Below are 16,254 nucleotides of genomic sequence, written 5' to 3' on the forward strand. Positions count from 1 at the left end.
TAGATCAAACGGGCGTTTCCCTGTCTGAATCGCACTTTCTTTGGCGAATTCTGTTCGTTCCAAGATGGCAAAGCTTGTAGGAAGATGCCTTTGAAGATAAACACCCAGCGGGTGTGTTTCACAAAGTGAATTGCTATTACTTGACAATAAGTTAGTTTTTTAAAGAGGTTGTCCACGGTAAAATGCATCCTTTTCTACGTAGACAAATCGTGCATTTCCCAGTGTGAATAGCACATTCTTTGGCGATTTCTGTGGGTTCCAAGCTGGTATAGCTTGTGGGAAGATGACTTTGAAGATAAACACACAGCTGGTGTTTCACAAAGTGAATTGCTGTTACTTGCCAAATAAGCTTAGTTTTCAGTGGTTCTAGACGGTTAAGAGCATAATTTTATATATAGATTAAACATGCGTTTCCCTGTCTGCATCGCACATTCTTTGGCGAAATCTGTAAGTTCCAAGCTGGCAAAGCTTGTACGAAGATGCCTTTGAAGATAAACACACAGCGGGTGTTTCACAAAGTGAATTGCTATTACTTGACGATTAGTTAGTTTTTTAAAAAGGTTGTCCACGGTAAAAAGCATAATTTTCTACATAGACAAAACGTGCATTTCCCTGTCTGAATAGCACAGTCTTTGGCGATTTCTCTTCCTTGCAAGCTGGTATAGCCTGTGGTCAGATGACTTTGACGATATACACACAGCTGGTGTTTCACAAAGTGAATTGCTGTTACATGGCAAATAAGCTTAGTTTTCAGTGGTTCTAGACGGTTAAGAGCATACTTTTATATATAGAACAAACGTGCGTTTCCCTGTCTGAATCGCACATTCTATGGCGATTTCTGTTCGTTCCAAGCTGGCGAAGCTTGTAGGAAGATGACTTTGACGATAATCACGCAGCTTTGTTTCTCAAAGTGAATTGCTATTACTTGACGAGAAGCTTAGCTTTTCTAAATGGTTCTCCATGGTAAAAAGCATACTTTTCTATATATACAAAACGTGAGTTTCCCAGTCTGAATCGCTTATTCTCTGGCGAATTCTGTTCGTTCCAAGCTGCCGTAGCTTGTCGGAAGTTGACTTTGAAAATAAACACACAGCTGATGTTTCACAAAGTGAATTGCTGTTACATGTCATATAAGCTTAGTTTTCAGTGGTTCTAGACGGTTAAGAGCATACTTTTATATATAGATCAAATGTGCGTTTCCCTGTCTGAATCGCACATTCTTTGGCGATTTCTGTTCGTTCCAAGCTGGCGAAGCTTGTAGGAAGAAGACTTTGACGATAATCACACAGCTTTGTTTCTCAAAGTGAATTGCTATTACTTGACGATAAGCTTAGCTTTTTTAAATGGTTCTCCATGGTAAAGAGCATACTTTTCTATATAGACAAAACGTGAGTTTCCCAGTCAGAATCGCACATTCTCTGGCGAATTCTGATCGTTCCAAGCGGCCCTAGCTTGTCCGAAGTTGACTTTGAAGATAAACACACAGCTGCTGTTTCACAAAGTGAATTGCTGTTACATGGCAAATAAGCTTAGTTTTCAGTGGTTCTAGACGGTTAAGAGCATACTTTTATATATAGATCAAACGTGCGTTTCCCTGTCTGAATCGCACATTCTTTGGCGAAATCTGTAAGTTCCAAGCTGGCAAAGCTTGTAGGAAGATGCCTTTGAAGATAAACACACAGCGGGTGTTTCACAAAGTGAATTGCTATTACTTGACGAATAGTTAGTTTTTTAAAAAGGTTGTCCACGGTAAAAAGCATAATTTTCTACATAGACAAAACGTGCATTTCCCTGTCTGAATAGCACAGTCTTTGGCGATTTCTCTTCCTTGCAAGCTGGTATAGCCTGTGGTCAGATGACTTTGACGATATACACACAGCTGGTGTTTCACAAAGTGAATTGCTGTTACATGGCAAATAAGCTTAGTTTTCAGTGGTTCTAGACGGTTAAGAGCATACTTTTATATATAGAACAAACGTGCGTTTCCCTGTCTGAATCGCACATTCTATGGCGATTTCTGTTCGTTCCAAGCTGGCGAAGCTTGTAGGAAGATGACTTTGACGATAATCACGCAGCTTTGTTTCTCAAAGTGAATTGCTATTACTTGACGAGAAGCTTAGCTTTTCTAAATGGTTCTCCATGGTAAAAAGCATACTTTTCTATATATACAAAACGTGAGTTTCCCAGTCTGAATCGCTTATTCTCTGGCGAATTCTGTTCGTTCCAAGCTGCCGTAGCTTGTCGGAAGTTGACTTTGAAAATAAACACACAGCTGATGTTTCACAAAGTGAATTGCTGTTACATGTCATATAAGCTTAGTTTTCAGTGGTTCTAGACGGTTAAGAGCATACTTTTATATATAGATCAAACGGGCATTTCCCTGTCTGAATCGCACGTTCTTGGCGAATTCTCTTCATTCCAAGATGGCAAAGCTTGTAAGAAGATGCCTTTGACGATAATCACGCAGCTTTGTTTCTCAAAGTGAATTGCTATTACTTGACGATAAGCTTAGCTTTTTAAGTCTTTCTCTATGGTAAACAGCATACTTTCCTATATAGACAAAACGTGAGTTTCCCAGTCTGAATCGCACATTCTCTGGCGAATTCTGTTCGTTCCAAGCTGGCCTAGCTTGTGGGAAGTAGACTTTGAAGATAAACACACAGCTGATGTTTCACAAAGTGAATTGCTGTTACATGGCAAATAAGCTTAGTTTTCAGTGGTTCTAGACGGTTAAGAGCATACTTTTATATATAGATCAAACGGGCATTTCCCTGTCTGAATCGCACGTTCTTGGCGAATTCTCTTCATTCCAAGATGGCAAAGCTTGTAAGAAGATGCCTTTGACGATAATCACGCAGCTTTGTTTCTCAAAGTGAATTGCTATTACTTGACGATAAGCTTAGCTTTTTTAAGTCTTTCTCTATGGTAAACAGCATACTTTCCTATATAGACAAAACGTGAGTTTCCCAGTCTGAATCGCACATTCTCTGGCGAATTCTTTTCGTTCCAAGATGGCAAAGCTTGTAGGAAGATGCCTTTGAAGATAAACACCCAGCGGGTGTGTTTCACAAAGTGAATTGCTATTACTTGACAATAAGTTAGTTTTTTAAAGAGTTTGTCCACGGTAAAATGCATCCTTTTCTACGTAGACAAAACGTGCATTTCCCAGTGTGAATAGCACATTCTTTGGCGATTTCTGTTGGTTCCAAGCTGGTATAGCTTGTGGGAAGATGACTTTGACGATATACACACAGCGGGTGTTTCACAAAGTGAATTGCTGTTACATGGCAAATAAGCTTAGTTTTCAGTGGTTCTAGACGGTTAAGAGCATACTTTTATATATAGATCAAACGTGCGTTTCCCTGTCTGAATCGCACATTCTTTGGCGATTTCTGTTCGTTCCAAGCTGGCGAAGCTTGTAGGAAGAAGACTTTGACGATAATCACACAGCTTTGTTTCTCAAAGTGAATTGCTATTACTTGACGATAAGCTTAGCTTTTTTAAATGGTTCTCCATGGTAAAGAGCATACTTTTCTATATAGACAAATCGTGAGTTTCCCAGTCAGAATCGCACATTCTCTGGCGAATTCTGTTCGTTCCAAGCGGCCCTAGCTTGTCCGAAGTTGACTTTGAAGATAAACACACAGCTGCTGTTTCACAAAGTGAATTGCTGTTACATGGCAAATAAGCTTAGTTTTCAGTGGTTCTAGACGGTTAAGAGCATACTTTTATATATAGATCAAACGTGCGTTTCCCTGTCTGAATCGCACATTCTTTGGCGAAATCTGTAAGTTCCAAGCTGGCAAAGCTTGTAGGAAGATGCCTTTGAAGATAAACACACAGTGGGTGTTTCACAAATGAATTGCTATTACTTGACGATTAGTTAGTTTTTTAAAAAGGTTGTCCACGGTAAAAAGCATAATTTTCTACATAGACAAAGCGTGCATTTCCCTGTCTGAATAGCACAGTCTTTGGCGATTTCTCTTCCTTGCAAGCTGGTATAGCCTGTGGTTAGATGACTTTGACGATATACACACAGCTGCTGTTTCACAAAGTGAATTGCTGTTACATGGCAAATAAGCTTAGTTTTCAGTGGTTCTAGACGGTTAAGAGCATACTTTTATATATAGATCAAACGTGCGTTTCCCTGTCTGAATCGCACATTCTTTGGCGATTTCTGTTCGTTCCAAGCTGGCGAAGCTTGTAGGAAGATGATTTTGAAGATAATCACACAGCTTTGTTTCTCAAAGTGAATTCCTATTACTTGACGAGAAGCTTAGCTTTTCTAAATGGTTCTCCATGGTAAAAAGCATACTTTTCTATATAGACAAAACGTGAGTTTCCCAGTCTGAATCGCACATTCTCAGGCGAATTCTGTTCGTTCCAAGCTGCCGTAGCTTGTCGGAAGTTGACTTTGAAGATAAACACACAGCTGCTGTTTCACAAAGTGAATTGCTGTTACATGGAATATAAGCTTAGTTTTCAGTGGTTCTAGACGGTTAAGAGCATAATTTTATATATAGATTAAACGTGTGTTTCCCTGTCTGAATCGCACATTCTTTGGCGAAATCTGTAAGTTCCAAGCTGGCAAAGCTTGTAGGAAGATGCCTTTGAAGATAAACACACAGTGGGTGTGTTTCACAAAGTGAATTGCTATTACTTGACAATAAGTTAGTTTTTTAAAGAGGTTGTCCACGGTAAAATGTATCCTTTTCTACGTAATCAAAACGTGCATTTCACAGTCTGAATAGCACATTCTTTGGCGATTTCTGTGGGTTCTAAGCTGGTATAGCTTGTGGGAAGATGACTTTGGAGATAAACACACAGCTGGTGTTTCACAAAGTGAATTGCTGTTACTTGCCAAATAAGCTTAGTTTTCAGTGGTTCTAGACGGTTAAGAGCATAATTTTATATATAGATTAAACGTGTGTTTCCCTGTCTGAATCGCACATTCTTTGGCGAAATCTGTAAGTTCCAAGCTGGCAAAGCTTGTAGGAAGATGCCTTTGAAGATAAACACACAGTGGGTGTTTCACAAATGAATTGCTATTACTTGACGATTAGTTAGTTTTTTAAAAAGGTTGTCCACGGTAAAAAGCATAATTTTCTACATAGACAAAGCGTGCATTTCCCTGTCTGAATAGCACAGTCTTTGGCGATTTTTCTTCCTTCCAAGCTGATATAGCCTGTGGTCAGATGACTTTGATGATATGCACACAGCTGGTGTTTCAAAAAGTGAATTGCTGTTACATGGCAAATAAGCTTAGGTTTCAGTGATTCTAGATGGTTAAGAGCATACTTTTATATATAGATCAAACGTGCGTTTCCCTGTCTGAATCGCACATTCTTTGGCGATTTCTGTTCGTTCCAAGCTGGCAAAGCTTGTGGGAAGATGACTTTGACGATAATCACGCAGCTTTATTTCTCAAAATGAATTGCTATTACTTGACGATAAGCTTAGCTTTTTTAAGTGGTTCTCCATGGTAAAAAGCATACTTTTCTATATAGACAAAACGTGAGTTTCCCATTCTGAATCGCACATTCTCTGGCGAATTCTGTTCGATCCAAGCTGGCCTAGCTTGTGGGAAGTTGACTTTGAAGATAAACACACAGCTGATGTTTCACAAAGTGAATTGCTGTTACATGGCAAATAAGCTTAGTTTTCAGTGGTTCTAGACGGTTAAGAGCATACTTTTATATATAGATCAAACGGGCATCCCTGTCTGAATCGCACGTTCTTGGCGAATTCTCTTCATTCCAAGATGGCAAAGCTTGTAAGAAGATGCCTTTGACGATAATCACGCAGCTTTGTTTCTCAAAGTGAATTGCTATTACTTGACGATAAGCTTAGCTTTTTTAAGTCTTTCTCTATGGTAAACAGCATACTTTCCTATATAGACAAAACGTGAGTTTCCCAGTCTGAATCGCACATTCTCTGGCGAATTCTGTTCGTTCCAAGCTGGCCTAGCTTGTGGGAAGTTGACTTTGAAGATAAACACACAGCTGATGTTTCACAAAGTGAATTGCTGTTACATGGCAAATAAGCTTAGTTTTCAGTGGTTCTAGACGGTTAAGAGCATACTTTTATATATAGATAAAACGGGCATTTCCCTGTCTGAATCGCACGTTCTTGGCGAATTCTCTTCATTCCAAGATGGCAAAGCTTGTAAGAAGATGCCTTTGACGATAATCACGCAGCTTTGTTTCTCAAAGTGAATTGCTATTACTTGACGATAAGCTTAGCTTTTTTAAGTCTTTCTCTATGTTAAACAGCATACTTTCCTATATAGACAAAACGTGAGTTTCCCAGTCTGAATCGCACATTCTCTGGCGAATTCTGTTCGTTCCAAGCTGTCCTAGCTTTTGGGAAGTTGACTTTGTAGATAAACACACAGCGGGTGTTTCACAAAGTGAATTGCTATTACTTGACGATTAGTTAGTTTTTTAAAAAGGTTGTCCACGGTAAAAAGCATAATTTTCTACATAGACAAAACGTGCATTTCCCTGTCTGAATAGCACAGTCTTTGGCGATTTCTCTTCCTTCCAAGCTGGTATAGCCTGTGGTCAGATGACTTTGACGATATACACACAGCTGGTGTTTCACGAAGTGAATTGCTGTTACATGGCAAATAAGCTTAGTTTTCAGTGGTTCTAGACGGTTAAGAGCATACTTTTATATATAGATCAAACGTGCGTTTCCCTGTCTGAATCGCACATTCTTTGGCGATTTCTGTTCGTTCCAAGCTGGCGAAGCTTGTAGGAAGATGACTTTGACGATAATCACACAGCTTTGTTTCTCAAAGTGAATTGCTATTACTTGACGATAAGCTTAGCTTTTTTAAATGGTTCTCCATGGTAAAGAGCATACTTTTCTATATAGACAAAACGTGAGTTTCCCAGTCTGAATCGCACATTCTCTGGCGAATTCTGTTCGATCCAAGCTGGCCTAGCTTGTGGGAAGTTGACTTTGAAGATAAACACACAGCTGATGTTTCACAAAGTGAATTGCTGTTACATGGCAAATAAGCTTAGTTTTCAGTGGTTCTAGACGGTTAAGAGCATACTTTTATATATAGATCAAACGGGCATTTCCCTGTCTGAATCGCACGTTCTTGGCGAATTAACTTCATTCCAAGATGGCAAAGCTTGTAGGAAGATGCCTTTGACGATAATCACGCAGCTTTGTTTCTCAAAGTGAATTGCTATTACTTGACGATAAGCTTAGCTTTTTTAAGTGGTTCTCCATGGTAAAAAGCATACTTTTCTATATAGACAAAACGTGAGTTTCCCAGTCTGAATCGCACATTCTCTGGCGAATTCTGTTCGTTCCAAGCTGGCCTAGCTTGTGGGAAGTTGACTTTGAAGATAAACACACAGCTGCTGTTTCACAAAGTGAATTGCTGTTACATGGCAAATAAGCTTAGTTTTCAGTGGTTCTAGACGGTTAAGAGCATACTTTTATATATAGATCAAACGGGCGTTTCCCTGTCTGAATCGCACTTTCTTTGGCGAATTCTGTTCGTTCCAAGATGGCAAAGCTTGTAGGAAGATGCCTTTGAAGATAAACACCCAGCGGGTGTGTTTCACAAAGTGAATTGCTATTACTTGACAATAAGTTAGTTTTTTAAAGAGGTTGTCCACGGTAAAATGCATCCTTTTCTACGTAGACAAATCGTGCATTTCCCAGTGTGAATAGCACATTCTTTGGCGATTTCTGTGGGTTCCAAGCTGGTATAGCTTGTGGGAAGATGACTTTGAAGATAAACACACAGCTGGTGTTTCACAAAGTGAATTGCTGTTACTTGCCAAATAAGCTTAGTTTTCAGTGGTTCTAGACGGTTAAGAGCATAATTTTATATATAGATTAAACGTGCGTTTCCCTGTCTGCATCTCACATTCTTTGGCGAAATCTGTAAGTTCCAAGCTGGCAAAGCTTGTACGAAGATGCCTTTGAAGATAAACACACAGCGGGTGTTTCACAAAGTGAATTGCTATTACTTGATTAGTTAGTTTTTTAAAAAGGTTGTCCACGGTAAAAAGCATAATTTTCTACATAGACAAAACGTGCATTTCCCTGTCTGAATAGCACAGTCTTTGGCGATTTCTCTTCCTTGCAAGCTGGTATAGCCTGTGGTCAGATGACTTTGACGATATACACACAGCTGGTGTTTCACAAAGTGAATTGCTGTTACATGGCAAATAAGCTTAGTTTTCAGTGGTTCTAGACGGTTAAGAGCATACTTTTATATATAGAACAAACGTGCGTTTCCCTGTCTGAATCGCACATTCTATGGCGATTTCTGTTCGTTCCAAGCTGGCGAAGCTTGTAGGAAGATTACTTTGACGATAATCACGCAGCTTTGTTTCTCAAAGTGAATTGCTATTACTTGACGAGAAGCTTAGCTTTTCTAAATGGTTCTCCATGGTAAAAAGCATACTTTTCTATATATACAAAACGTGAGTTTCCCAGTCTGAATCGCTTATTCTCTGGCGAATTCTGTTCGTTCCAAGCTGCCGTAGCTTGTCGGAAGTTGACTTTGAAAATGAACACACAGCTGATGTTTCACAAAGTGAATTGCTGTTACATGTCATATAAGCTTAGTTTTCAGTGGTTCTAGACGGTTAAGAGCATACTTTTATATATAGATCAAACGGGCATCCCTGTCTGAATCGCACGTTCTTGGCGAATTCTCTTCATTCCAAGATGGCAAAGCTTGTAAGAAGATGCCTTTGACGATAATCACGCAGCTTTGTTTCTCAAAGTGAATTGCTATTACTTGACGATAAGCTTAGCTTTTTTAAGTCTTTCTCTATGGTAAACAGCATACTTTCCTATATAGACAAAACGTGAGTTTCCCAGTCTGAATCGCACATTCTCTGGCGAATTCTGTTCGTTCCAAGCTGGCCTAGCTTGTGGGAAGTTGACTTTGAAGATAAACACACAGCTGATGTTTCACAAAGTGAATTGCTGTTACATGGCAAATAAGCTTAGTTTTCAGTGGTTCTAGACGGTTAAGAGCATACTTTTATATATAGATCAAACGGGCATTTCCCTGTCTGAATCGCACGTTCTTGGCGAATTCTCTTCATTCCAAGATGGCAAAGCTTGTAAGAAGATGCCTTTGACGATAATCACGCAGCTTTGTTTCTCAAAGTGAATTGCTATTACTTGACGATAAGCTTAGCTTTTTTAAGTCTTTCTCTATGGTAAACAGCATACTTTCCTATGTAGACAAAACGTGAGTTTCCCAGTCTGAATCGCACATTCTCTGGCGAATTCTGTTCGTTCCAAGCTGGCCTAGCTTGTGGGAAGTTGACTTTGAAGATAAACACACAGCTGATGTTTCACAAAGTGAATTGCTGTTACATGGCAAATAAGCTTAGTTTTCAGTGGTTCTAGACGGTTAAGAGCATACTTTTATATATAGATCAAACGGGCATTTCCCTGTCTGAATCGCACGTTCTTGGCGAATTCTCTTCATTCCAAGATGGCAAAGCTTGTAAGAAGATGCCTTTGACGATAATCACGCAGCTTTGTTTCTCAAAGTGAATTGCTATTACTTGACGATAAGCTTAGCTTTTTTAAGTCTTTCTCTATGGTAAACAGCATACTTTCCTATATAGACAAAACGTGAGTTTCCCAGTCTGAATCGCACATTCTCTGGCGAATTCTTTTCGTTCCAAGATGGCAAAGCTTGTAGGAAGATGCCTTTGAAGATAAACACCCAGCGGGTGTGTTTCACAAAGTGAATTGCTATTACTTGACAATAAGTTAGTTTTTTAAAGAGTTTGTCCACGGTAAAATGCATCCTTTTCTACGTAGACAAAACGTGCATTTCCCAGTCTGAATAGCACATTCTTTGGCGATTTCTGTGGGTTCCAAGCTGGTATAGCTTGTGGGAAGATGACTTTGACGATATACACACAGCTGGTGTTTCACAAAGTGAATTGCTGTTACATGGCAAATAAGCTTAGTTTTCAGTGGTTCTAGACGGTTAAGAGCATACTTTTATATATAGATCAAATGTGCGTTTCCCTGTCTGAATCGCACATTCTTTGGCGATTTCTGTTCGTTCCAAGCTGGCGAAGCTTGTAGGAAGAAGACTTTGACGATAATCACACAGCTTTGTTTCTCAAAGTGAATTGCTATTACTTGACGATAAGCTTAGCTTTTTTAAATGGTTCTCCATGGTAAAGAGCATACTTTTCTATATAGACAAAACGTGAGTTTCCCAGTCAGAATCGCACATTCTCTGGCGAATTCTGATCGTTCCAAGCGGCCCTAGCTTGTCCGAAGTTGACTTTGAAGATAAACACACAGCTGCTGTTTCACAAAGTGAATTGCTGTTACATGGCAAATAAGCTTAGTTTTCAGTGGTTCTAGACGGTTAAGAGCATACTTTTATATATAGATCAAACGTGCGTTTCCCTGTCTGAATCGCACATTCTTTGGCGAAATCTGTAAGTTCCAAGCTGGCAAAGCTTGTAGGAAGATGCCTTTGAAGATAAACACACAGTGGGTGTTTCACAAATGAATTGCTATTACTTGACGATTAGTTAGTTTTTTAAAAAGGTTGTCCACGGTAAAAAGCATAATTTTCTACATAGACAAAGCGTGCATTTCCCTGTCTGAATAGCACAGTCTTTGGCGATTTCTCTTCCTTCCAAGCTGATATAGCCTGTGGTCAGATGACTTTGACGATATACACACAGCTGCTGTTTCACAAAGTGAATTGCTGTTACATGGCAAATAAGTTTAGTTTTCAGTGGTTCTATACGGTTAAGAGCATACTTTTATATATAGATCAAACGTGCGTTTCCCTGTCTGAATCGCACATTCTTTGGCGATTTCTGTTCGTTCCAAGCTGGCGAAGCTTGTATGAAGAAGACTTTGACGATAATCACACAGCTTTGTTTCTCAAAGTGAATTGCTATTACTTGACGATAAGCTTAGCTTTTTTAAATGGTTCTCCATGGTAAAGAGCATACTTTTCTATATAGACAAAACGTGATTTTCCCAGTCAGAATCGCACATTCTCTGGCGAATTCTGTTCGTTCCAAGCGGCCCTAGCTTGTCCGAAGTTGACTTTGAAGATAAACACACAGCTGCTGTTTCACAAAGTGAATTGCTGTTACATGGCAAATAAGCTTAGTTTTCAGTGGTTCTAGACGGTTAAGAGCATACTTTTATATATAGATCAAACGGGCGTTTCCCTGTCTGAATCGCACTTTCTTTGGCGAATTCTGTTCGTTCCAAGATGGCAAAGCTTGTAGGAAGATGCCTTTGAAGATAAACACCCAGCGGGTGTGTTTCACAAAGTGAATTGCTATTACTTGACAATAAGTTAGTTTTTTAAAGAGGTTGTCCACGGTAAAATGCATCCTTTTCTACGTAGACAAATCGTGCATTTCCCAGTGTGAATAGCACATTCTTTGGCGATTTCTGTGGGTTCCAAGCTGGTATAGCTTGTGGGAAGATGACTTTGAAGATAAACACACAGCTGGTGTTTCACAAAGTGAATTGCTGTTACTTGCCAAATAAGCTTAGTTTTCAGTGGTTCTAGACGGTTAAGAGCATAATTTTATATATAGATTAAACGTGCGTTTCCCTGTCTGCATCGCACATTCTTTGGCGAAATCTGTAAGTTCCAAGCTGGCAAAGCTTGTACGAAGATGCCTTTGAAGATAAACACACAGCGGGTGTTTCACAAAGTGAATTGCTATTACTTGACGAATAGTTAGTTTTTTAAAAAGGTTGTCCACGGTAAAAAGCATAATTTTCTACATAGACAAAACGTGCATTTCCCTGTCTGAATAGCACAGTCTTTGGCGATTTCTCTTCCTTGCAAGCTGGTATAGCCTGTGGTCAGATGACTTTGACGATATACACACAGCTGGTGTTTCACAAAGTGAATTGCTGTTACATGGCAAATAAGCTTAGTTTTCAGTGGTTCTAGACGGTTAAGAGCATACTTTTATATATAGAACAAACGTGCGTTTCCCTGTCTGAATCGCACATTCTATGGCGATTTCTGTTCGTTCCAAGCTGGCGAAGCTTGTAGGAAGATGACTTTGACGATAATCACGCAGCTTTGTTTCTCAAAGTGAATTGCTATTACTTGACGAGAAGCTTAGCTTTTCTAAATGGTTCTCCATGGTAAAAAGCATACTTTTCTATATATACAAAACGTGAGTTTCCCAGTCTGAATCGCTTATTCTCTGGCGAATTCTGTTCGTTCCAAGCTGCCGTAGCTTGTCGGAAGTTGACTTTGAAAATAAACACACAGCTGATGTTTCACAAAGTGAATTGCTGTTACATGTCATATAAGCTTAGTTTTCAGTGGTTCTAGACGGTTAAGAGCATACTTTTATATATAGATCAAACGGGCATCCCTGTCTGAATCGCACGTTCTTGGCGAATTCTCTTCATTCCAAGATGGCAAAGCCTGTAAGAAGATGCCTTTGACGATAATCACGCAGCTTTGTTTCTCAAAGTGAATTGCTATTACTTGACGATAAGCTTAGCTTTTTTAAGTCTTTCTCTATGGTAAACAGCATACTTTCCTATATAGACAAAACGTGAGTTTCCCAGTCTGAATCGCACATTCTCTGGCGAATTCTGTTCGTTCCAAGCTGGCCTAGCTTGTGGGAAGTTGACTTTGAAGATAAACACACAGCTGATGTTTCACAAAGTGAATTGCTGTTACATGGCAAATAAGCTTAGTTTTCAGTGGTTCTAGACGGTTAAGAGCATACTTTTATATATAGATCAAACGGGCATTTCCCTGTCTGAATCGCACGTTCTTGGCGAATTCTCTTCATTCCAAGATGGCAAAGCTTGTAAGAAGATGCCTTTGACGATAATCACGCAGCTTTGTTTCTCAAAGTGAATTGCTATTACTTGACGATAAGCTTAGCTTTTTAAGTCTTTCTCTATGGTAAACAGCATACTTTCCTATATAGACAAAACGTGAGTTTCCCAGTCTGAATCGCACATTCTCTGGCGAATTCTGTTCGTTCCAAGCTGGCCTAGCTTGTGGGAAGTTGACTTTGAAGATAAACACACAGCTGATGTTTCACAAAGTGAATTGCTGTTACATGGCAAATAAGCTTAGTTTTCAGTGGTTCTAGACGGTTAAGAGCATACTTTTATATATAGATCAAACGGGCATTTCCCTGTCTGAATCGCACGTTCTTGGCGAATTCTCTTCATTCCAAGATGGCAAAGCTTGTAAGAAGATGCCTTTGACGATAATCACGCAGCTTTGTTTCTCAAAGTGAATTGCTATTACTTGACGATAAGCTTAGCTTTTTTAAGTCTTTCTCTATGTTAAACAGCATACTTTCCTATATAGACAAAACGTGAGTTTCCCAGTCTGAATCGCACATTCTCTGGCGAATTCTTTTCGTTCCAAGATGGCAAAGCTTGTAGGAAGATGCCTTTGAAGATAAACACCCAGCGGGTGTGTTTCACAAAGTGAATTGCTATTACTTGACAATAAGTTAGTTTTTTAAAGAGTTTGTCCACGGTAAAATGCATCCTTTTCTACGTAGACAAAACGTGCATTTCCCAGTGTGAATAGCACATTCTTTGGCGATTTCTGTTGGTTCCAAGCTGGTATAGCTTGTGGGAAGATGACTTTGACGATATACACACAGCGGGTGTTTCACAAAGTGAATTGCTGTTACATGGCAAATAAGCTTAGTTTTCAGTGGTTCTAGACGGTTAAGAGCATACTTTTATATATAGATCAAACGTGCGTTTCCCTGTCTGAATCGCACATTCTTTGGCGATTTCTGTTCGTTCCAAGCTGGCGAAGCTTGTAGGAAGAAGACTTTGACGATAATCACACAGCTTTGTTTCTCAAAGTGAATTGCTATTACTTGACGATAAGCTTAGCTTTTTTAAATGGTTCTCCATGGTAAAGAGCATACTTTTCTATATAGACAAATCGTGAGTTTCCCAGTCAGAATCGCACATTCTCTGGCGAATTCTGTTCGTTCCAAGCGGCCCTAGCTTGTCCGAAGTTGACTTTGAAGATAAACACACAGCTGCTGTTTCACAAAGTGAATTGCTGTTACATGGCAAATAAGCTTAGTTTTCAGTGGTTCTAGACGGTTAAGAGCATACTTTTATATATAGATCAAACGGGCGTTTCCCTGTCTGAATCGCACATTCTTTGGCGAATTCTCTTCGTTCCAAGATGGCAAAGCTTGTAGGAAGATGCCTTTGAAGATAAACACACAGTGGGTGTTTCACAAATGAATTGCTATTACTTGACGATTAGTTAGTTTTTTAAAAAGGTTGTCCACGGTAAAAAGCATAATTTTCTACATAGACAAAGCGTGCATTTCCCTGTCTGAATAGCACAGTCTTTGGCGATTTCTCTTCCTTCCAAGCTGGTATAGCCTGTGGTCAGATGACTTTGACGATATACACACAGCTGCTGTTTCACAAAGTGAATTGCTGTTACATGGCAAATAAGCTTAGTTTTCAGTGGTTCTAGACGGTTAAGAGCATACTTTTATATATAGATCAAACGTGCGTTTCCCTGTCTGAATCGCACATTCTTTGGCGATTTCTGTTCGTTCCAAGCTGGCGAAGCTTGTAGGAAGATGATTTTGACGATAATCACACAGCTTTGTTTCTCAAAGTGAATTCCTATTACTTGACGAGAAGCTTAGCTTTTCTAAATGGTTCTCCATGGTAAAAAGCATACTTTTCTATATAGACAAAACGTGAGTTTCCCAGTCTGAATCACACATTCTCTGGCGAATTCTGTTCGTTCCAAGCTGCCGTAGCTTGTCGGAAGTTGACTTTGAAGATAAACACACAGCTGCTGTTTCACAAAGTGAATTGCTGTTACATGGCATAGAAGCTTAGTTTTCAGTGGTTCTAGACGGTTAAGAGCATACTTTTATATATAGATCAAACGGGCGTTTCCCTGTCTGAATCGCACTTTCTTTGGCGAATTTTGTTCGTTCCAAGATGGCAAAGCTTGTAGGAAGATGCCTTTGAAGATAAACACCCAGCGGGTGTGTTTCACAAAGTGAATTGCTATTACTTGACAATAAGTTAGTTTTTTAAAGAGGTTGTCCACGGTAAAATGTATCCTTTTCTACGTAATCAAAACGTGCATTTCACAGTCTGAATAGCACATTCTTTGGCGATTTCTGTGGGTTCTAAGCTGGTATAGCTTGTGGGAAGATGACTTTGGAGATAAACACACAGCTGGTGTTTCACAAAGTGAATTGCTGTTACTTGCCAAATAAGCTTAGTTTTCAGTGGTTCTAGACGGTTAAGAGCATAATTTTATATATAGATTAAACGTGTGTTTCCCTGTCTGAATCGCACATTCTTTGGCGAAATCTGTAAGTTCCAAGCTGGCAAAGCTTGTAGGAAGATGCCTTTGAAGATAAACACACAGTGGGTGTTTCACAAATGAATTGCTATTACTTGACGATTAGTTAGTTTTTTAAAAAGGTTGTCCACGGTAAAAAGCATAATTTTCTACATAGACAAAGCGTGCATTTCCCTGTCTGAATAGCACAGTCTTTGGCGATTTTTCTTCCTTCCAAGCTGATATAGCCTGTGGTCAGATGACTTTGACGATATACACACAGCTGCTGTTTCACAAAGTGAATTGCTGTTACATGGCAAATAAGTTTAGTTTTCAGTGGTTCTATACGGTTAAGAGCATACTTTTATATATAGATCAAACGTGCGTTTCCCTGTCTGAATCGCACATTCTTTGGCGATTTCTGTTCGTTCCAAGCTGGCGAAGCTTGTATGAAGAAGACTTTGACGATAATCACACAGCTTTGTTTCTCAAAGTGAATTGCTATTACTTGACGATAAGCTTAGCTTTTTTAAATGGTTCTCCATGGTAAAGAGCATACTTTTCTATATAGACAAAACGTGATTTTCCCAGTCAGAATCGCACATTCTCTGGCGAATTCTGTTCGTTCCAAGCGGCCCTAGCTTGTCCGAAGTTGACTTTGAAGATAAACACACAGCTGCTGTTTCACAAAGTGAATTGCTGTTACATGGCAAATAAGCTTAGTTTTCAGTGGTTCTAGACGGTTAAGAGCATACTTTTATATATAGATCAAACGGGCGTTTCCCTGTCTGAATCGCACTTTCTTTGGCGAATTCTGTTCGTTCCAAGATGGCAAAGCTTGTAGGAAGATGCCTTTGAAGATAAACACCCAGCGGGTGTGTTTCACAAAGTGAATTGCTATTACTTGACAATAA

Source organism: Rattus norvegicus, chromosome 12 (assembly GCF_021556685.1).
Source record: "Rattus norvegicus strain SHRSP/BbbUtx chromosome 12, alternate assembly SHRSP_T2T, whole genome shotgun sequence".
NCBI lineage: Eukaryota > Metazoa > Chordata > Mammalia > Rodentia > Muridae > Rattus > Rattus norvegicus.